The 23,587-nt window shown below is 42.2% G+C and overlaps 1 protein-coding gene and 1 long non-coding RNA gene across 3 annotated transcripts in view; one reads left to right on the top strand and one right to left on the bottom strand.

Annotated features, from left to right (window-relative positions):
* Nucleotides 1–23,587, top strand: part of PKP4 (plakophilin 4) — a 203,360-nt gene that overhangs the window by 104,846 nt on the left and 74,927 nt on the right. The gene's annotated exons all lie outside the window — the stretch shown is intronic.
* LOC308659167 lies at nt 193–15,739 on the bottom strand. Its single transcript, XR_014024465.1, has 4 exons — nt 15,568–15,739; nt 10,586–10,781; nt 2,215–2,386; nt 193–291 (listed from the first exon to the last, which is right to left on the bottom strand). It is a non-coding gene; the product is annotated as an uncharacterized lncRNA (long non-coding RNA).

A 23,587-nucleotide genomic window follows, 5' to 3' on the forward strand; every position in this document is an offset into this window, starting at 1 on the left:
TTTGTCAATGTTTAACTTATGGGTGGATGCATTGGTATTAAATTTGGAAAAGTCAAGGGTAGAATTTTTTGGGGGAAAATTATTTAGAACATTCTTAAATTGAGTTGATAATTAATCATGTGCTGCAAGTTCAGATTAAAAGCCTGTCCTCTAATCCAAAGATCTTACTTACTTTTTGCATACTAAGTCTCAGTTCTGATGTTCTTACACTTCCATTGGCAAAGCGCAATTTGTCAAGGTTTGCAACAGATTCTTCACCTGCATTTGATTTGATTGATGGAACTGATTCCCCTAACAAGAATAAGCATAATTTTTATTTAATTGCATAGGGTTTCTATGGAGAGAACAAAGATAATATTAAGAAAGGAGAGTATTTGTGACTCAGGACTGACATGAGGGATTGATGATGTTACCTAGTTTGGGTAATGAAACGTCTGCAAGACAACAAGCAAGTTCATAGAGCACCAAGAACCCCTCAAAGATAATATTACCCATATTCTCATCTATCTTATAAAAATATAGAAGAATCCATTCTATGTGACACCTACAACTGACAATTAGTACTCACCATTACCATTCAGGGTGAAAATGGAAAGTGTCATTCAGTTGTAGATACAACTGAAGATGGTGGTTATCACTTATAAATCTGGTGTGAGGCTAGTTATTTAATGGGTTGCCACTCTTCATTAATTTTTGCCAGTCCAACACAATTCTGCCAGAATCAGCATGTTCTGGATTACATAGTTTAAATCTGTTTGTTTGTTGCTGATTTTGGAAAGCATAGAGGAATTATGTCCTTAGCTCCCAAATAACATTAGATGACATTAGAGAAGTTCATTAGAGGTAATGAGAATTTAGAAACACATATTCTCTGAATTTTGTATTACAAAAAAGAAAACACCCCCCCCCCTTTCGCAACATTATAATTTTCATGCAAATTCAAGTAAAAGTTGATACCTAGAAATGCAATTACGGATAGTCCCCTAAATATGACAGGTCAATTAATGAACAAAGTTTTATAAATCTCAAAACTATGCATAACTCTGTTTCAAAGATACAATGGCTGTAGTTTCCCCCACCATAAGATGCTAAACTCTGCTCCAACTTCTAATCCTTTTAAAAACCTTACCTTGATTCCAGACTGAAGAGTAGAGGAAAGGAAGTTTAGCTAGCTGCAGCAAAATGGGACAGAAAATGGGTCTTTGCTATCCTTTTGCCTGTTTGTGTAAATACCTATGGGACCTAGCTTGACTTGTCTTTAAAATCTTAGCTGGGTTCTATGGGCAGTGAGACACAACAGTTAAAAGCTTTGCAAAATTCTGAGCTGAATTTTTTCTGTAGCTGCTGAAGGCAAAAAGCTGCAGAAAAAATTTCATTGCTTGCTTGCATCCTCTTTCCTGTACTCTTCAGTCTGGAGTCAGGTTTTTAAAAGAAAATGAGGAGTTTTGTTTTGGCACCTAATTTTTTGGGGGGGAGATCAACAAGTCTGTCCCTTTCAGCTTTTTTTTGTTTTGTTTATTGAAGAAATGTGACTTTCTGGGGAAGGAAGGGAGTTAAAGCAAGGGAAACATTTTGGGAAGCTAGTCCCAAAGTTACCACATTAGCTAGGAGAAGTTTGCAATTTCCCAATGGCCAGCTGATTGGAGGCCAATGGATTGGGGCAAAAGCTCTAAAGAGCTAGGGAACTGGTTCCTTTTTTGGCTCAGTAAAGCAGGAGCAATCTTGGTGGGACAAAAACAGTGGCAGAACCAGGAAAGGTAGATGTGCCCAGTGTTTTCCTTCCCTATTGTTTCTCACTGGCAAGACAGTCAACAGTGTGGCAGGCATGTATGACCACCCAAGGGGCAAAAGCAGAGCCAAGAGTATCTCAGAAGATGGGGGAGGCCTTGGGAGGCCCAAGACAAGTAGGCTTGTGCTGCATTAGGCCTTCCAGGATTCCACCCCCCCATGATACCCCATTGTCCAATTAACAACACACCTATTTGATTAACAAATGCACTGGGAAGAGCAAGGTTGATTAGTTGTTATTTGAGGCAATTCTCTTAATATTTGTCCTGACCCCAATGGATAGGCTCCATTATGGTCATAACTCAACAACTACATATAACTTTGTAAGTGAAGACATAAGCATTCTTAATTTTTAAGTATGTTACAAAATAAAGCATTGTAAAATTTAAAGTACACCATTTTAAAAGTTAAAAAATAAAGACCTACCAGGTTTGCATAATTCTGCAATGGTAAGAGCACAGGCACGACCAAAGACTACCAGGTCCAAAAGCGAGTTTGCACCAAGTCGATTAGCACCATGAACAGATGCAGAAGCTGCTTCACCACAAGCATATAAACCAGGTACTATTTCATCTTTGCCATTTACACGTGTAATTACCTGTCAATATATATTTATATATATATATACATATATATTCAATATTTTATTGATTTTTTTATAGTCACAAATGCTTAATATATCAGCAATATATTGTCTGGGTTACAATATTTAGCTTACTCCTTTCTCTCAGCCTCGTTTTTCTATCCATTAATAAAATGTATTCCATGTTCTAAAGCAGGCATGTCAAACTGCTGGCCTGCAGGCCAGATGCGTCATGCCGAAATCGCACCCACCCCATTGCCAGCAATGAGGAAAAAGTCCCAATATGTTGTGCGGCATCATGTGACATCGCGAGTTTGACATGCCTGTTCTAAAGTATTCTGAGTCTTCTTTCTCTTTCATTTTCAGTGTCAGTCTGTCCATTTCTGCACAATCTAATTTTTTTTTAATTATTTCTTCCTCCATTGGTAATTCTTCATCTTTCCAATGTTGAGCAAATACAATTCTTGCTGCAGTTAACACATTAAGTATATGCATTCCTTCTCATAATTTCCTATAATTATACCTAACAGAAATAATTCTGGCTTAAAATCTATGTGTTTTTAAATCATTTTCTCTAACCATATATGTATTCTTGACCAAAATCTTTTGGCTTTAGGGCATGTCCACCAAAGATGATAATATGTGCCTGGATTTTGTCTACATTTCCAACAAATGCTAGACATATTTTTAAACATTTTCGCTAACCTCACAGGTGTTATATGCCATCTGTAGAACATTTTGTATAGGTTTTCTTTGTAAATCACTGCCTTTGTTATTTTAGAGTTTCTTTCCCAAAGGCTTTGTCAGTTTTCTAACTCTGTGTTATGCCCAAAGTTTTTTTGTTTATTTGTAAGTTCTTTTTCATAAGCTTGAGGCTTGTCTCAAGCAGTTCTTCTAATACAAAGACCAAGTCATCTGCAAATGCTTGTAGTTTATATTTTTCATCTTTTATCTCCAATCCTTTAATTTCTGAGTCTTGCCTAATATTTCTATTCAGTACTTCCAGTGTTAATATATATAATAATGGGGAAAATGGACATCCTTGTCTTGTGCCTTTTTTGATATTAAAGTTTTCTATAAAATCTCCATTTACAACTACTTTAGCTGTTTAAGTATATTTATAAAGTTTTCTCCTAAATCCATTTCGTTTAATTGTTGAATCATAAATTGCCAATTTACTTTATCAAAAGCCTTCTATGCATCTAGGAATATTAGCACCATTTGGCTTCCCTGGATGCATTTCATAATATTCCATAATATCTAAGATCATTCTTACATTATTTTTTATTTGTCTCTTAGGTAAAAATCCATTTTGGTCTGTATTTATAAATTCAATCAAAAATTTGTTTAATCTTTCTGCTATTATTGAAGCAATTTTATAGTCCACATTTAATAGTGTTATTGGTCTATAATTCTTTATCTGTGTCAAATCTGAATCTTCTTTAGGTATTAAAGTAATGTTGGCTTCTATCCACGTTTTTGATATTTTGGCCTCTAAGAGTACTTCATTACACAGTTCTTTCATTAGTGGGCTTAATGTATTTTATAGACATTTATAAAACTCTGCAGTGAGCCCATCTCGATCTGGAGTCTTTTCATTTTTTTTGCCTTTTTATCGCCTCTATTACCTCCATCATTGATATTTTTCATTTAGCAAGTTTTGTATGTTTTATGGAATTTTGGGTAACTCAGCTTTTTTATATATATTGCTTTATTTTTTCTTGAGAAGTTTCTTTTGTGTCATAAAGTGTCTCATAAGAAAGTCTTTAATTATTTTTTTAATTATGACATTTTGGAACTGTAAATCGCCTTTTGAGTCTTGCAGTTTATTTATCAATTCTTTCTCTCTTTTTTCAATTTGTATGCTAACCCTCTACCCGGTTTGTTAGCGTTTTCAAAGAAATTTTGTTTTGCCCTTTTAATTTGTTGGGTAATTTATGTTTTATTATTTCCATTTGCTTTTTAAGTGTTTTCTTTTGTGGATCTCTTTGTAGTTCTAATTCTAGTTTTATAAATTCCTCCTTTAACTTCATTTGTTGTTGCTTTGTTTCTTGGTTGTTTTTCGCCATTTAAGTTATAGTTAGCCCTCTAAAGTATGCTTTAGCCATATCCCACACATTTTGAAGCGATGGCTCTTCCTTTTTGTTTATTTTAAAGAAAAATTCCATTTCTTTTGTTGCTATTTGTATAAATTCTTTGTCTTTCAGTAAAGATTGGTTCAGAGACCATCTTAATTTTTCCTTAGCTCCTCTCCAGGTCATCTTTATAAGTCTGTGGTTTGCCCATATATTGGTTTCTAGCTCAATCTCTTGTATAAATGTGCTTAATTCAGGAGATATCCATAACATATCAATTCTGGACCATGATTTATGCCTGTTTGAATAAAATGTATATTGTGGGGTTTTTGGGTTCTTTTCTCTCCATATATCCTTTATACAGATTTCTTCTGCCATTTTAAAGAAAGTTTTAGGTAGTATGTTCCTTTCTTTTCCCCCCTATTTTACTGCTTCTCTAATCCAGCTTCGCATCTACAATTGCATTAAAGTCTTCCATTAAGCAAATATTTTGATATTCCAATTCCACTATTTTTTAATGTAATTTTTGATAAAATTCTTCTTGTTTGTTATTAGGTGCATATATCGCTACCATCAGTATGTATTTTTGATTTATCATTATTTCCACCATTTGTTTGGGATTTATTATTTCTTTAATATAGAGAGCTATTCCTCTTTTTTTGTTGTGCTAATGTGGAGTTTCCCAATTTTCAGGTGGCCCAACAGTTTATGCTGTTGTCTCTTATTATGTGTTTCTTGAAGACAAATTATATCCATTTTTAATTTTTGTAGTCGTGTAAAGATTTTTTTTTCTTTTGGCGGGGCAGTTCAATCCATTTATATTCACTAATGAAAATCCCATTTTCCTTCTCCATCTCCTTCAGTTATATTTAGGTTTTATTCTTCTAGTTTTTCTTCGTCTCTGTTCTCTTGCTTTTGCCCTTCTTCCGTATTTGTGTTTTTTGTTTCTTCCTTTTCCCTTGGTTTGGCTGCTCCTTCTATTACTGCCTCTTCCTGTTTCTTTGTTTCTCTCTCTGCATGAAATTCTGAATTTTCCCCTTCCAAGAATGCTTTGTATCTCTCATAAAATTCCATTGATTTAAGTGCAGTGTCCAATCTGTATCTTTTCATGTCCCAATTAATTAAAATCCCTTCCAGAATCAGCCATCTAAAATTCACTTCTTTTTCAATTAATTTTCTAGTCAGGAATTGATATTCTCTTCGTGAATCTCTTATTTTCCTGGGGACCTGCTTCAACACTACGATTTCCTTTTCTTTATAACACAGAGGATCATCTCTTGCTCTTCTCAATATCTCATCTCTTATAGCTCTTTTGACAAATGTGATATGTACTTCTCTGGGGATTTTGTTTCCCATCGCATAGCTTGAGTTGACTAGAAATATCTGATCTATCTCTCCTTCCATTTCCTGTTTCTGAATTTCCAGTGCTTCAGCCAATAGTTTCGTCATCAAGTCTGCGAGGTCTCCTTTAACCTCCATTATGTTTTGAAATCTTGAGAAGATGCCTTTTCCATTTCCAAAACTGCCATTGAATCTTCTAATTCTGTATTTGCCTAACTGTTGGTGAGACCGTTAAAAGTCGTTGGCGCTGTTTGAATTTGTTCTACCAGCAGCAAGATCTGACTGCTGGCCCAGTGATGGATTCTACTGCAAATCAGGGCTGTTTCCAGAGGAGGCAGAGGAGGAGAGGACCTGGAGCTTATGAGGTGAAGGAACTGGACAAGGCTGTTGGCAGGCCCAGAGGAAGAGAGAGAGGCTTTTGGAGGAGTTGGTGGCGGCGGCAGCAGCGTGCTCCAGGGGCGAAAAGAAGCAAGGCCTCTTTAAGGAAAGGGTGGAAGTCAGGATCAGAAAAAGGAAAGAAGGCGAGGTTGTCAGAATACAAGCTAACTTGAGGGCTAATCCACATGGAGCCCCATTTCCATCTGTCCTGTTTGCCATCGTTCACTCCCTAGAGACTAAAATGGACAATGTGAAATTTGAGCGGGCCCCGAACAAGGAGTATATATCGGAGGTGGTGACCCTTTGAGAGCTGTATTCAATGAAATTTCATTTTGATGTATGCCGATTGGTGTACATTCAAAGTGACAATAAAGTTATCATCATCATCAGCCTCTGGTTTTCATCTTTTATTTCTTCTATCTTTGATCAGTGTCTACTGACTTGTCTTCTATTTTCTGAATTCTTTGTTCATTCTTTGTAACCATGTCTAAAGCTTTCTAATTGAGAGTTTATACTGTGAATTTCTTGATTCATTTTATCAAAGTTATCTTTTGTCTCCTCATTGTTTTTCCTTGTATCTTCTTTGTGCGAGAAAATTGCTTCTTGGATTGCTTGCAGTATTGCTTGCATCTCCTTCTGAAGGTATTAGATTTTTCTTGTTGAAGTATTGATTTGATTGATCTCTGATACACTGGGCTTGCAGAGGCGGAAGATGAGGCCGAGAACATTTCTTTACCAGTTTTAGTTAAACTCGTAACACTCATTTTGTTTCCACCCCCAAAAACGTTTATCAGCTCTATTACTTTTCCCCAATGCCTGCCTTAAACCAAACCATTAGTCTTATATTCAATACCACAATGTATCTGTTACATAACTCTTATAATTCTTATGTAGTCTCTGTAATCTAGTAGGCTCCCTGAGAAAAAAAGGGAGATCAAGATTTAAAAGAAAAAAAAAGAAAAAAATTGTAATCCACTTCTGTTTATAGGACTCATTTACGGATCGATCGTCCAAAGTCCAAATTTTTTGCTCAGTCAGGATTTAAAATCCACAAGGTCCTACTATTCAAAGTTGATAGTCAATAGAGCCTTCAAGGGAAATTACCAATATTTATACTTTCATTGTCCATAAATACTTCTAATATAAAGTGTTTATAATCCAATAGGCTCCCCAAGCCACAAGAAAAAAAGAAAGAAAATTGTCCCAAAGTCCAGAGTTGCCAATTTGCCAAAGTTATAATCCAAAATGTCTTACTGTTGGTAATTCCTTACCATTCACTTTGAGTAGTTTGTGGAACTACATTATTTGTAATCCAAAGAAGCCAGATGGCTTTAAAATAGTTTGTAATTTTAGTTGTAATCCATCCTGCAGAAAAAACAGCCCAAGAATTTTTTTTCCAGTTGCAATCTACAAGGCTATGAAGTTCAGGGACATCAAAAGATTCAGTCCGTAATCTGTATCTGGGCTTCTGGCCAAGTTCCCTCACTTCAGACAAAATATGTAGACAAAATTGTAGACAAAATATATAAAATATATAAACAAAAGTTGGTGTAGTTCTTTTCTTTTACCACAAGATTTCATTAGGTGTCCATTTTGTAACACACTCTCTCTCTGCTTTTAGTTTGCTTTTTTAAAAAAACAAACAAACAGGTTTTAGAGTCATAGAGGAAGGAAAATAGTCTCACCCAGATCAGACATGTTGCTCATGCTTGTTGAATACTATTCCCTCCAGAAGACAGCAGCTTTTTTAAAAAAACAAGTTTTATTGGTTTTTCAGTTAAAATCTACATATTTAGAAAGCATCATGATGATTGGGTAATCAGAGATTCAGTAACAGAGTTTTCAGTACATAATTCAGGTTACATTATCAAACCATCCTTCACAATTTCCCTTAACATTTCATACAACCAGTTTAAACTAGTAAATTTCTAGAAATAGCATGGTCAGTTGAAAAATCTGTCAATTCAATTTCATTGAAATATATCTATGTCGTTATTAAAGTTTACCTAATTTTAATTTTAATTATATTATTCAAATTTAGCCTTTAACATTCCAAATAATGTTCACAACCCAAATTTCCCTTATTTCATTACAGTAAAAAGTATAGCATCTAACATGTACGCAGTGGCTGAGTAGCTATGTTCTACCTAATAAACATCATCTGTTTCACATCCTAATACATCACACGTTACTGACAGGACCACAGCTTATGTTTATCAATCTACAACTATTTATACACAACCAGATTCTGTTTTAAATTTTAGCTAATTCTTAATTCTTAAATAGAATAATAAAATGTCTTTTAACATCAAGTGGGATCTATAAACCAAATTTCCATTATGTCAGTGCACAAATTATAATGTCTAAAATAAGCCTAATAGATACATAAACACATTCTAGTTCTATCTCATAAACATTTTCTATTTTAGATCCTAATAGATCACTGATTACTAAAAGGATAACCTTTAATGGTTCTCTAAGAACTCACTTTTTAAATATAACTTTGGGTTTCTTTTTTTGCCAATCAGGTTTCCAAACCAAGGCCTTTGAATTGCCAGATAGTTCTCCCTTCGCTCCAATACTTATTATTTGAATCGAAGGAGGCCATCTAGCCATCAGTGATCCACAAAAACCAAACCATTTGTAATCATTATGTTGTTGCCCTGTTAGTTTTTGTATTTGCTCTAAAAACTTTATCTTCGGTTCGGTCTGGATTCCTCTTCCGTCTGGGTTCATCTGCTTTAAGAGTCTTATCCAATTTTGTAATTAATGCTTGGCTATCCAGGCTTTCAGACAACTGTCTTTGTTGATCTTCCACGTCCTCTAGGTTAGCATAACTATCTTGTACATAGTATACTTCTAAAGTTATAGGCTCTTTGATGGAGTAAAAAGTTGAGTATTAAGTTTTCCCATAGTTTGTTGTTGGTCCTTAAGGTTATTTGCCATAGTGATAGTTCCTTGTACTTTTAGAGTTGTCGGTTCTTTGGATAGTTGTTGCTTATATTCCTCTGTCTCAATAGTAATATCTTCCAATTTTGTTATATTCTGAACTATAAATTCTTTAGTTGCAGTCTGGGTTTCAATTTGTGACTTAAGGTTGGCATGTAAATTATTAAATCTGGAGATAGACATCTCAGTGACTCTGTAGATTGTTTCAAGTATGAGGTTATAATCAAGCAAGGTTTGTGGCTGATCCTTCTCCATTTTGTAATAATTATAAATACTCCTTGGTGGAAGCTATGTTTCAAACGAAAGTCAGTAAGAGTCTACCTCCACAAGTCTAAGCCAAATTAAACTCCAGCTTTTTCAGGTTTTTATCTTAATGCCAAGGTCAGTCTAAAATGTAAGCAAGCTTGTTTGCCAATAGTATTCACTAGATGTCTCCAGAATACTTCAACCTTTTCAGACAGTATCTTTTTATTTATTTATTTATTTTGGTCCCCTTTTTTAGACTAATAGGTAGAATAGTCAATTTCTGTAAATATAGGAACTTTGGGCCAAAAGTAGAAAGGCAGTAAGTCCAATTAATCAGTATAATTTAGTAGAAGGCTGTTTCTTTTCTCTCCCAATGTAGAAAAATCCGCTCTTGAGGAGGGTAGGGGAAAAAAATCCCTTCCCTCTCTCCTCGCAGGGGGAAGCAAATTCAAGAAGCTTTTGACAGGGAAAGTAGACAATTAGGAAAACAAGAAGGCAATTCTCACCCAGTTTTCAACTGCTTTCAAGTGCTTTGTTGTGCTTTTGGCTTCGGCAGGAAACGGCTAAATGATGGGCCATGGGAGTGGCCGATCCTTTCTTCTTCGGTTCGGAGAGTAGCTCCAAGCCAACGGGAGGGCCACCGCCCTCTACTGCTGACTGGAGAGACCTCTCCCCAGCTCATCGCCCCTCCAGGGCAACTTTCGACCCCTTTACAGGCACCCCCTGATGAAGAAATCCATACAACATGAGCAGTGATTCCCTCATGCGTCTGGGAGCACCGAAAGTCCAGAACCGGAAGCCCAGCAGACAGCAGCTTCTGACTGGCAGCATGGGTGCAGCCAGTGTTTCTCCTGTTGGTTCTGAGGGCTTCCTTGGATCAAGTGGGTCAACTGCCGTCTCCCCCGCAATCTACAAGGGTCCCTTCCTGATCTGTCACCTCTCTGGGGCAACTTCAGGCTCTTTTCAGGCCCCCAGAAGGAAGAAATCACACACACACACACACACGCACGCACAAAATATAGATATGACATGGCCCCTTAAAAGAAATGTTGATACTAGATTAAAGCACAGGAGGAAAACTAATGAGAGTGTCTTTTTGATATATTGTTAGAACTTTAAACAGTGTAATAAAATATAAACTTCTAGTCTATTAAACTGAAATTCAATAGTGAGATGGACAGTATATAAATTTCATACATACATACATACATGTTTTGAAAATTACCTGTCCTTTGTAGTTTGTAGGGATACCTCCCATATTGTAATGTACAGTAGGTAGGACAGGAATAGGTTCTTTTGTGACATCCACACCAGCAAATATCATAGCAGTTTCTGAAATCCCAGGAAGACGCATTGCTAGCTGTTGTGGTGGCAAATGATGCAACTGCAAGTACACATGATCTTTGTCTGGTCCACAACCTCTGTTGTTGTTATTTTAAAAATATATGTTAATAGCAATAGCACTTAGATTTATATATCACTTCACAGTGTTTTACAGCCCTCTCTAAGCAGCTTACAGAGTTAGCATATTTCCCCAACAATCTGGGTCCTCATTTTACTGACCTTGGAAGGATGGAAGGCTGAGTCAGCCTTGAGCTGGTGAGACATGAAATGTCAAACTGCTGGCAGCCAAGAGTCAGCAGAAGTAGCCTGCAGTACTGCATTCTAACCACTGGGCCACCAGGGCACAGTGGTTAAATAGATTTTTTTTCTTACCACTATTTAAATACAAACATAAGATCAATATATAAATATAAGATAATTCTTATGATATATTTATATATGTTTGCAAATTATACTTGATTTGATAATAGTAGCTATATTTTTTTAGCTTTTCTATTTAATTTTCTTAATTTGCTTTGTCTTACTTTTTTACTTTTTATTATATTGTAAGCCTCCTAAAGTCACTGTATCTATGAGATGGGCAGCATAAAAGAGTAATAAATAAATACAAACTTCAAATACAAATATTCCCTTAAAAGAATAAAATTAAAACAACTGGAACAAATCTGTAACAGGGATGCGCAAAAGGCTTTTGAAATATTCTAACCTAAAAGTAAAAGTTCCAAGTGTCTAAAGATGAAACAAAACACAAGCATTTTAAGAGTTCTCTTTCAAGAAAAAAGCTGTTTTGTTTCAAGCTAATTTGGAATGTTTTGATTGTTCCGATCATTGTAGCTGGAATGTTTTCCGGCTTGTGACTGAGTTGCTCCTTTTCTATTTCTTCCTCTTAATAATAATACAATAACACAGAACAATGACATCCTTACACATTGTTTAAACTGGATAAAATTATCTGTGAAATGAGTGTTGAGAGAATAAAAAAACAATTAAGCACATAACGTATATACTTGAGTATAAGCCGAATTTTTCAGCCCACTTTTTGGGCTGAAAAATTCCACTTCGGCTTATACTCCAGTCAACAAAAAAACTTACCGAGGACTTGTGCGCGGCCGAGGCTTTGGTGCTTCCGGGATCGCGCGCACCTCTCCCAAGCCACCGCCGTCCGAGACCTGCCGAAGTTTGGGGAGGTTTGGGGAGGTGCGCGCGCACCTCCCCAAACCTCCCCAAACGTCGGCAGGTCTCCGTTCCTCCGCGCCCTGCCTGCCTGCTTCTTTCCGCAGCGGAAAGAAGCAGGCAGGCAGGGCGCGGAGGAACGGAGACCTGCCGACGTTTGGGGAGGTTTGGGCGCCTCCCCAACCCTCCCCAAACGTCGGCAGGTCTCCGTTCCTCCTGCCGACGTTTGGGGAGGTTTGGGCACCTCCCCAAACCTCCCCAGGTCTCCGTTCCTCCGCGCAGACCTGCCGACGTTTGGGGAGGTTTGGGCGCCTCCCCAAACCTCGGCAGGTCTCCGTTCCTCCGCGCAGACCTGCCGACGTTTGGGGAGGTTTGGGCGCCTCCCCAAACCTCGGCAGGTCTCCGTTCCTCCGCGCAGACCTGCTGACGTTTGGGGAGGCCATTTAGCTGCCATTCAAAACAACCAACACCCCAAAACTACAAATAACCTCTTTCAAATTTATGACAAATGCAGCACTCCAGTGGTCATTCACACTTACCACAGACCCTGGGGATGTTGCGCTGTCCTCCCCTGCCCGTCTTCCCCTGCAGCACTTAGGCCTGCTCCCCAGGACTCCTGGAAGCAGCTGCGAACAATTCCTTGCTAAAATGGCGGCTACTTTCAGAGCCTTCTCCGCTAATCAGCTGTCTGCCCATCAGCTGTCCATAGGGATGCTGCAAAGCTCTCCTTCTCTAGGCCTTGGACTCCCTCCTGGCTGAAGAGTAGATGAACCAAGCCAGCAAGGAGACAAAATGTTTCTGCAGCTGTTTTTCCTCTGAAGTTTTTTTTTGTTTTTTTTTTAAAGTAATCTCCGAAGGTTATGCCAGAAAATGGAGGACGCTGGGTCTTTGCAAGCTTTAGCTGTCCGCCTGGCTGCCTGAAGGCCGCCCTTTTCAGGCAGTCTGACAGACAGCTAAAACTTGCAAAGACCCAGCGTCCTCCATTTTCTGGCACAACTTTTAGGGATTTATTATTATTATTCCTACTACTACTATTACTACTACTACTACTACTTCAGGAGTAAAAAGTTGCAGAAAAAAATTCTCTCCTTACTAGCTTAGTTCCTCTACTCTTCCATCTGGAGCCAAGGTAAGATTTTAAAAAGGGATATTGGTTGGAAGGCAGAGGGAGAGTTTAGTTTTAGCATCTAAAAAAGGGGGGGGGGAAATCAGCGAGTACATCCCAACCAGCTTTTTATGTTTTTGTTATTGAAGAAATATGGGGGAGGGGGAGGGGTTCTGGGGTGGGTTGGGGAGGGGATAATATTGTAACTTCAATAAAAATTTTCAATAAAAAAAAAGAAATATGGCTTTCTGGGGGAAGGTGGGGAGGGCGTTAAGGAAGGAAAGGGTTTTTGGAAGCTCGTCCTGAAGCTGCCTTTTGTGCAAGGGGCCTTTTCTCAAAGCCTAGAGAGGCAGCTTTGTTGCCTCCCCGTAGACAGCTGATGGGCGAACACCAAAAGCTCCAAAAGGCTAGGGAACTAGTCCCAGAACACCTTGGTAGGAGGAAGGGCAGAGGCAGAATTGGGAAAGAGGTAAGACAGGGTTTTCCTTCCCAGATGTTTCTCTTTGGCAAGACAGCCAGCTGTGCTGAAGCCCAGTATCTGGGGGTGGGGGAGACCTGAGACAGGCGGGCTGGTGCTTGCATTAGGCCTCCCAGGATCTCCCCCACCCTCAATTAATGACCAGTGCACTCTTTAATGAATGCACTGAGGAGAATACGTATGGCTGGTCATTACTTGAGGCAGTTCATTTAACATTATTTAATGGCAGTCTCCATTAGGGTCACAACCTGAAGACTGTGCAATACTTATCAACAGAATGTTTGGCTGGTACAGTCTATGACATATCTGTTTTTTCCCCCTCCTAAGCTTATACAAAAGCTAACAGATGTAGCAGAAGAATGCCAAAGCAATCAACTAAAGAAGTTGAAAGAGATTTGTGAAAGGTAAAAACTACTTAACAATTCTTTTGACTACCATTCTAGATGTACTTGGAGGGGAATAATCCCCTGTCAGGACAGAGGGAGTCACTTCTGGGTGAATGTGTATAGTGAGACCTGGGGAGGTTTGGGGAGGCGCCCAAACCTCCCCAAACTTCGGCAGGAGGAACGGAGACCTGGGGAGGTTTGGGGAGGTTTGGGGAGGCGCCCAAACCTCCCCAAACGTCGGCAGGTCTGCGCGGAGGAACGGAGACCTGGGGAGGTTTGGGGAGGCGCCCAAACCTCCCCAAACGTCGGCAGGTCTGCGCGTAGGAACGGAGACCTGCCGACGTTTGGGGAGGTTTGGGGAGGTGCGCGCGTACCTCCCCAAACCTCCCCAAACTTCGGCAGGTCTCCGGACGGCGGCGGCTTGGGAGAGGTGCGCGCGATCCTGGAAGTACCGAAGCCTCGGCCGCGCGCAAGTCCTCGGTAAGCTCCGGGCGGTCACTTGCTTCGCGTCTCCTGAGGGAAGGGGGGGCGACTGGAACGGGCGTGTTTCCTCGCCTGCTGGGCGCCGCGATTTGCCCGGGGAACGCGCGGGCCCCGAATGGCAGCGTGGAGTGAGGAAGCGGACAGCCAGGGCTTCCCCGAGAGCCGCGGCCACACAGGGTATTCCTGTGTATTCAGGCTTGCAAAATGGCGGATCGAGCCTCTGCTGGCGGCAGAGGCTTGCAGAGCGCGGATCCAGCCTCCGAGGCATGCAGAACGGCGGATCGGCTTATACTCGAGTCAACAACTTTTCCCAGTTTTTGGGGGTGAAATTGGGGGTCTCGGCTTATACTCGAGTCGGCTTATACTCAAGTATATACGGTAGTTAAACAAAAAAGATGACTTATTACAGCTTTACGGCTACCAGGTCACTGTTTTTAAAATATAAAATTTGCCATATGGAAACTGGACTTTGAATTATGGATGGATGGGTTTTACAAATGTTGTGCAGTGCTTTATTTTGCAAGCAAATAATGCAAAGATATATTTGTATGCAGTAGCTTGTTTTGCATACATATATTGTTTGTACAGTGTTGGTTTATTTGGTTTATTTGCCTTTGTTCTCAAATTTTGCTATAATATTATTTATTAAATTAAACCATCTATTGAATTAAGAAACATTTAGCAATGTCTGAATGTGAAGTAAAATATCATGAAACATCAATGTAGTGGCCTTTTTTCGGCATGTACTTGACAATTCAACTACCAATGTCACCCACCTCAAATCCTATAGTGTCTATAGAAAACTAACCAAGGAGATATTTTTAAAAAGAAAAAGAAAAAAACTTGTAAAGAAGTATTGCACTAAATATTAGTTTAGTTGTTCTGTAATTAACCAAAGCAAGCAGATTCATTTAAAGAAACTAGAAAAAATGTGTTATTTCTGTTTAAAAATTGATGTGACTCAACATATTTTAATCTAAGTAGGTTTTCTGACGACAGTGGAACAGCACAGTATTCTCATTGTTTTACACAGAGACTTTTCAAAACATATTACTTATGGAATCAAAATTTTAGCTGGGTCTTTTATTCTCTTTCTCCTAAGAGATCTATAAATTAACCTTGTAATTATCTTAAAAGAAAGTATTTTATTCTTTAAGATACAATATGTTGAGTTAACTAACTGTACTCTGCATCTTTTATAATCACATTTATGGACTTGATAGTTAGATTAAACTTGCCTTCCTTCACGGATCTCAATAGTCATAGAACGAGATACAACATCTCGGGAAGCTAGATCTTTTGCAACTGGAGCATATCTCTCCATAAATCTTTCTCCTTCACTGTTAATTAAAATACCTCCTTCACCACGACAGCCTTCTGTAATAAGACAGCCAGCGCCATAAATACCTGCAAAATATATTAAAATTACAATGTTTTACCAATGATCTGTATCATCCCAAAAACACTATTTATATTTTGAAAGTGAATGTCTAACATTTATATCCCTAAAGCAAGATATAAATAAAACTTTCCAACTTTCAAGTAACATTTTGTAAGTAATCTTTGATTTACAATGTATCCAAAAAAGGGCATTGCAACCTGGATCTGACTGGATCTGCCCTTACTCAGCAACACTGCTACATTTATGTCCTTAGCAGCATTCCACAGTCATGTGACCAGATTTTGTAATGCTTGCCAAAAACCTGCAGTTACTTCCAGTTATTGCAAAACAATGGTTGATTTAACTACAATTCATGACTTACAACCATTCGGTGATCGTTGGAAACTACAACAGCACTGAAAAAGTGACTTATGATCATTTTTCACACGTATGACCGTTGCAGCTTCCCCATGGTCACATGATCAAAATTCAGATGCTTGACAACTAGCATGTATGCAGGGCTGTTGCAGTGTCCTGGGGTCATGTGACCACCTTTTGCAACCTTCTGATAAGTCAAGTCAATGGGGAAGACAGATTCACTTCAGAACTGTTTTACTAACTTAATAACTGCAGTGGTTAAGATTCACTTAATAACTGTGACAAAAATGGGACAAAACTCACTTAACAAATATCTTGCTTAGTAATGGGAATTTTGAGCTCAGTTGTGGTTGTAAGTTAAGGACTACCTGTACAGCAATATTAACAGTAGATTCACTTAACTGCAGTGATTTGCTCAACAGCTGCTATAAAAATGTTATAGAATCAGGTCATATGATTTACCCATTTTACAATCATTATAACTTATGACCATAGTGGTAATATGACCTGTACTTCAATCAATTGAAAGTTAAACTTCCTTGATTTCTATATGGGCAACCATCTTTTTTTTAATTTACCACATATAAGAAACTTCACACATAATCTGGAATTTTGTTCTATACCTTTCAGAACCTTTTAATCCCAAGGTTATCTAGCTTCACCATATTGTCCCCTTACCAAGTTGTCTTTATCTACACCAAACCCTGTGTGCGGTCACTCATGCGCTCGTGACCTCTCGCCTGGACTACTGCAATGCTCTTTACATGGGGCTCCCCTTGAAGACCACTCGGAGGCTCCAACTGGTACAGAATGCGGCCACGAGAGTTGTCTTGGGAGTTTCCCGGTACTCCCATGTTACACCTTTGCTCCGCGAGCTACATTGGTTACCAGTTGTCTTCCGGGTGAGATTCAAGGTTTTGGTTATGGTCTTTAAGTCCTTACATGGCATGGGTCCGGAGTACCTCGGGGACCACCTGCTGCCGGCGTCAACTTCCCTCCGCCCTGTGCATTCCCACAGAGAGGGCCTCCTCAGGGTGCCTCCGGTCAGAGAATGTCGGCTGGTGGCCCCCAGGGGGAGGGCCTTCTCTGTGGGCGCTCCGGCTTTATGGAACCAACCTTCGCTCCTTCCGGCGCGGTCTGAAGACCCATTTATTTGAACAAGCTGGCCTGGCCTGATGGGGGACGTTAGGGTTTTTAATTGGGTTTTTATACTGTTACTGTTTTTATCTGGGCAATTGTTTAATTCTCTTTTAATTTTTGTATTTTCTATTTATATATGCCCTGTTCACCGCCCTGAGTCCTTCGGGAGAAGGGCAGTATATAAATTTAATAAAAGATAAAAAGATAAAGATAAAGAAAATTAGCATTGCCTTACAAAATTTATTCTGCAATAAATCTGTGGGGTTTTTTTAGCATTTCAAGCTTTTGTGCACAAAAAAACTACTACTAACTCCTCTGTTAGGTAATTAGGAAACAAAAGCTTTACAATTAGTGCTTAATAGTTGGGATTAGTATGTTCATCTTTAGCTGATAGTTACAAAATATGATATCATATGACCACATTGCTTAGTGATAATAATCCCTGCTATCTCTGTTATTGTTAAGTGAGCATCATGGATCATTAATGCTGACAGGCACTTGGAAGTTCCAGGCAGAAAAGCTGGCAGGCAGATAGGTGACTACTGCAGGGTAGAAAAAGTTGCATAAGTTTTGTCGGTTTTCAAAAAGGAGTGACACAAATGCAGCTGGGCATTATTTGTGTCAGAGGCACCTTCAAAATTATAGACATATAACACTGAACACTTAGCAAGTAAAATGAGGTATAAAATAGATCATAGAAATATAGCACATGTAAAGTATGTAAAATAAATAGGATTAAAACTAAATGATATTCACCCAGTCCGACCACATCAACAGTATTTTCCCTCTGTACATTGAAGGACATTGAATGCATTGTAACATATGTGAGATGGATTGTTCTTCTCCATATTCACACTAAGTATTGTATCTTGTATTTTCTTAGATTGTCTTTTGATCTTCCCATCCCAGCCTGTTTAGTAATTCCCATACAGCCAAGGTTGTTCTTGACCATGCAGTAGACAGTTGTGTGGATGTGCCAAGGTTGCCCGATAGTGCTTACTTGCCTTCCATAGTTCCAGGGTGGTCTATGATGGCTAATTGTTAGGAGAGGCAAAAGTTTTAAGGAAGCTGTTCCCTGAACTCATTCTTGACCTTGAAGGTTGATGGCCATATAATAGGTGTTTTTATAGCCATAACTTTAACCCACTCTCTCTGTGCAACACTTCCCCTGTGGAACTTTAGAGGGGGGATACCAGTTACATCTTTTGTATTGAGATGGTTTTAGATACTCTGTGACCAATCTCACTGTTTCATTTAAGGCCATTTCCACTTATTTTGCATGTTTTGATCTATACCAAACAGAGCTGGCATATTCTCCAAGAGTAACATAGGGCTAATGGAGAAGCTATTAATCTGCCTGGTTGAGACTGCCTCTTGTGCACATTATTTTTTCCAGAATATTGTTCCTAGCAAATATTTTCTGTTTGGTATTAAAATAATGGTTCTGAAAGGTAAGTGTGTGATCCAGAATTACTCCCAGATATTTAGGAGTAGAATGATGTTCTAGGCTGATTACCATTCCACTGTATATGATCCTTCTTGATGCATCACAGTTTTTCAAGTGGAAAGCACAATCTTATTTTTTTAGGCAGTTTGGTGTCAGCTGGTTATCTTTGTAGTATAGCAATATCAATAAGACTCACATAGCACTTCATAATGCTTTACAGCACTCTCTAAGCAGTTTACAGAGTCAGTACCGTATATACTTGAGTATAAGCCGACTCGAGTATAAGCCGAGACCCCCAATTTCACCCCCCAAAACTGGAAAAAGTTATTGACTCGAGTATAAGCCGATCCGCCGTTCTGCAAGCCTGAATACACAGGAATACCCTGTGTGGCCGCGGCTCGTCGGCAGGTCTCCGTTCCTCCTGCCGACCTTTGGGGAGGTTTGGGCGCCTCCCCAAACCTCCCCAAACGTCGGCAGGTCTCCGTTCCTCCTGCCGACCTTTGGGGAGGTTTGGGCGCCTCCCCAAACCTCCCCAAACCTCGGCAGGTCTCCGTTCCTCCTGCCGACCTTTGGGGAGGTTTGGGCGCCTCCCCAAACCTCCCCAAACCTCGGCAAGTCTCCGTTCCTCCTGCCGACCTTTGGGGAGGTTTGGGCGCCTCCCCAAACCTCGGCAGGTCTCCGTTCCTCCGCGCAGACCTGCCGACCTTTGGGGAGGTTTGGGCGCCTCCCCAAACGTCCCCAAACCTCGGCAGGTCTCCGTTCCTGTTTGGGGAGGTTTGGGCGCCTCCCCAAACCTCCCCAAACCTCGGCAGGTCTCCGTTCCTCCGCGCAGACCTGCCGACGTTTGGGGAGGTTTGGGCGCCTCCCCAAACCTCGGCAGGTCTCCGTTCCTCCTGCCGACCTTTGGGGAGGTTTGGGCGCCTCCCCAAACCTCCCCAAACCTCGGCAGGTCTCCGTTCCTCCTGCCGACCTTTGGGGAGGTTTGGGCGCCTCCCCAAACCTCCCCAAACCTCGGCAAGTCTCCGTTCCTCCTGCCGACCTTTGGGGAGGTTTGGGCGCCTCCCCAAACCTCGGCAGGTCTCCGTTCCTCCGCGCAGACCTGCCGACCTTTGGGGAGGTTTGGGCGCCTCCCCAAACGTCCCCAAACCTCGGCAGGTCTCCGTTCCTGTTTGGGGAGGTTTGGGCGCCTCCCCAAACCTCCCCAAACCTCGGCAGGTCTCCGTTCCTCCGCGCAGACCTGCCGACGTTTGGGGAGGTTTGGGCGCCTCCCCAAACCTCCCCAAACCTCGGCAGGTCTCCGTTCCTGTTTGGGGAGGTTTGGGCGCCTCCCCAAACCTCCCCAAACCTCGGCAGGTCTCCGTTCCTGTTTGGGGAGGTTTGGGCGCCTCCCCAAACCTCCCCAAACCTCGGCAGGTCTCCGTTCCTCCGCGCAGACCTGCCGACGTTTGGGGAGGTTTGGGCGCCTCCCCAAACCTCCCCAAACCTCGGCAGGTCTCCGTTCCTGTTTGGGGAGGTTTGGGCGCCTCCCCAAACCTCCCCAAACCTCGGCAGGTCTCCGTTCCTCCGCGCAGACCTGCCGACCTTTGGGGAGGTTTGGGCGCCTCCCCAAACGTCCCCAAACCTCGGCAGGTCTCCGTTCCTGTTTGGGGAGGTTTGGGCGCCTCCCCAAACCTCCCCAAACCTCGGCAGGTCTCCGTTCCTCCGCGCAGACCTGCCGACCTTTGGGGAGGTTTGGGCGCCTCCCCAAACGTCCCCAAACCTCGGCAGGTCTCCGTTCCTGTTTGGGGAGGTTTGGGCGCCTCCCCAAACCTCCCCAAACCTCGGCAGGTCTCCGTTCCTCCGCGCAGACCTGCCGACGTTTGGGGAGGTTTGGGCGCCTCCCCAAACCTCCCCAAACCTCGGCAGGTCTCCGTTCCTGTTTGGGGAGGTTTGGGCGCCTCCCCAAACCTCCCCAAACCTCGGCAGGTCTCCGTTCCTCCGCGCAGACCTGCCGACGTTTGGGGAGGTTTGGGGAGGCGCCCAAACCTCCCCAAAGGTCGGCAGGAAGAACGGAGACCTGCCGAGGTTTGGGGACGTTTGGGGAGGCGCCCAAACCTCCCTAAAGGTCGGCAGGTCTGCGCGGAGGAACGGAGACCTGCCGAGGTTTGGGGAGGCGCCCAAACCTCCCCAAACAGGAACGGAGACCTGCCGAGGTTTGGGGACGTTTGGGGAGGCGCCCAAACCTCCCCAAAGGTCGGCAGGTCTGCGCGGAGGAACGGAGACCTGCCGAGGTTTGGGGAGGTTTGGGGAGGCGCCCAAACCTCCCCAAACAGGAACGGAGACCTGCCGAGGTTTGGGGACGTTTGGGGAGGCGCCCAAACCTCCCCAAAGGTCGGCAGGTCTGCGCGGAGGAACGGAGACCTGCCGAGGTTTGGGGACGTTTGGGGAGGCGCCCAAACCTCCCCAAACAGGAACGGAGACCTGCCGAGGTTTGGGGACGTTTGGGGAGGCGCCCAAACCTCCCCAAAGGTCGGCAGGTCTGCGCGGAGGAACGGAGACCTGCCGAGGTTTGGGGAGGTTTGGGGAGGCGCCCAAACCTCCCCAAACAGGAACGGAGACCTGCCGAGGTTTGGGGACGTTTGGGGAGGCGCCCAAACCTCCCCAAAGGTCGGCAGGTCTGCGCGGAGGAACGGAGACCTGCCGAGGTTTGGGGAGGTTTGGGGAGGCGCCCAAACCTCCCCAAACAGGAACGGAGACCTGCCGAGGTTTGGGGACGTTTGGGGAGGCGCCCAAACCTCCCCAAAGGTCGGCAGGTCTGCGCGGAGGAACGGAGACCTGCCGAGGTTTGGGGAGGCGCCCAAACCTCCCCAAACAGGAACGGAGACCTGCCGAGGTTTGGGGAGGCGCCCAAACCTCCCCAAAGGTCGGCAGGTCTGCGCGGAGGAACGGAGACCTGCCGAGGTTTGGGGAGGTTTGGGGAGGCGCCCAAACCTCCCCAAACAGGAACGGAGACCTGCCGAGGTTTGGGGACGTTTGGGGAGGCGCCCAAACCTCCCCAAAGGTCGGCAGGTCTGCGCGGAGGAACGGAGACCTGCCGAGGTTTGGGGAGGTTTGGGGAGGCGCCCAAACCTCCCCAAAGGTCGGCAGGAGGAACGGAGACCTGCCGAGGTTTGGGGAGGCGCCCAAACCTCCCCAAAGGTCGGCAGGAGGAACGGAGACCTGGGGAGGTTTGGGGAGGCGCCCAAACCTCCCCAAAGGTCGGCAGGAGGAACGGAGACCTGCCGAGGTTTGGGGAGGCGCCCAAACCTCCCCAAAGGTCGGCAGGAGGAACGGAGACCTGCCGAGGTTTGGGGAGGCGCCCAAACCTCCCCAAAGGTCGGCAGGAGGAACGGAGACCTGCCGACGTTTGGGGAGGTTTGGGGAGGCGCCCAAACCTCCCCAAACGTCGGCAGGTCTGCGCGGAGGAACGGAGACCTGCCGAGGTTTGGGGAGGCGCCCAAACCTCCCCAAACGTCGGCAAGTCTCCGTTCCTCCGCGCCCTGCCTGCCTGCTTCTTTCCGCTGCGGAAAGAAGCAGGCAGGCAAGGCGCGGAGTTTGGGGAGGTGCGCGCGCACCTCCCCAAACCTCCCCAAACTTCGGCAGGTCTCGGACGGCGGTGGCTTGGGAGAGGTGCGGGCGATCCCGGAAGCACCAAAGCCTCGGCCGCGCACAAGTCCTCGGTAAGTTTTTTTTGTTGACTGGAGTATAAGCCGAAGTGGAATTTTTCAGCCCAAAAAGTGGGCTGAAAAATTCGGCTTATACTCAAGTATATACGGTACATATATATATCATATCAATGATTATTCAAATACAAAATAATACCTTCCAATCTGATATCCAATAAAAACAATCTCAAATAAACCAATTTATATCAATTGTCTAAAACTATTCCTCATTCCAACTAAGCTTTAAATTCACATTATCCTAATGTGTTATACAACTTAAAATACCATAGATTACTTTCCAAACTTAAGAAATTTTTATATAATCACATCATTCTTATATTCTTATATTCTATTACCTATTCCAATATTACCCATAAAAATATTACAAATTAACTTCAATCACACAAAAACCAATTTATATCAATTTTATAAAACTATTCTTCTAACCAACTAAAAGCTTAAAATTTTTCATCCAAATAACAAATCATAACCTACAGAATATCAATACACACTACTACAAATCTTCCCAATTAACTTTCCATAATCATCTTAGAACTAAAGCAACACGAAATATTACATAATTATTTTATAAGGGTAAAAAATATATCCCCAAATATTTAGTCCTTCTAGCAATTCCAATTCCCATAATCCTTATTACATTATTGTCTCTTACAGTTATGTGACTAAATCTTCAGGCTTGATTCATTCGTCCAGAAGTAACACGCCTCTTCCAATTTCTGGCCTTCTCCAGTGATAATGAAATTTGACCCACTCCTGTATCTTTCACATCTGCCTGCGTTAACCCTTCAGCAACATGCAGGTTCTCTCTGGAACGTTGAGACTCTCTCTCACCTTTTTTCTTTGTAGATTCCAAAGATGGTATGGGGACTGCTTTTAAAACATTACTGTAGAAATCACGTGCCTGAATCTCCGTGGTAAAACAGTACCTCGTACCTTCATAGGTCACCACCATCCCCACTGGTATTTGCCATCTAAACTTAATATCACGTCGTCTCAATTCTTGTGTCAGAAAAGCAAATTCCTTCCTTTTCCTTAAAATCTTTGCAGGGATCTCTTTTAAAATCAGAACTTTTTGCTCAGCAATTACAAAATCAATGTTGTAGGAGGCCTGGATAACTTCATTTCTAATCATTCTCTTTGTAAAATAAACCACCACATCTCTAGGTAGTTTCCTTTGTCTTGCGATCCACGAATTAACACGGAAGATT

This window comes from Vipera berus, assembly GCF_964194415.1.
Source record: "Vipera berus genome assembly, chromosome: 1".
Taxonomy (NCBI): Eukaryota; Metazoa; Chordata; class Lepidosauria; order Squamata; family Viperidae; genus Vipera; species Vipera berus.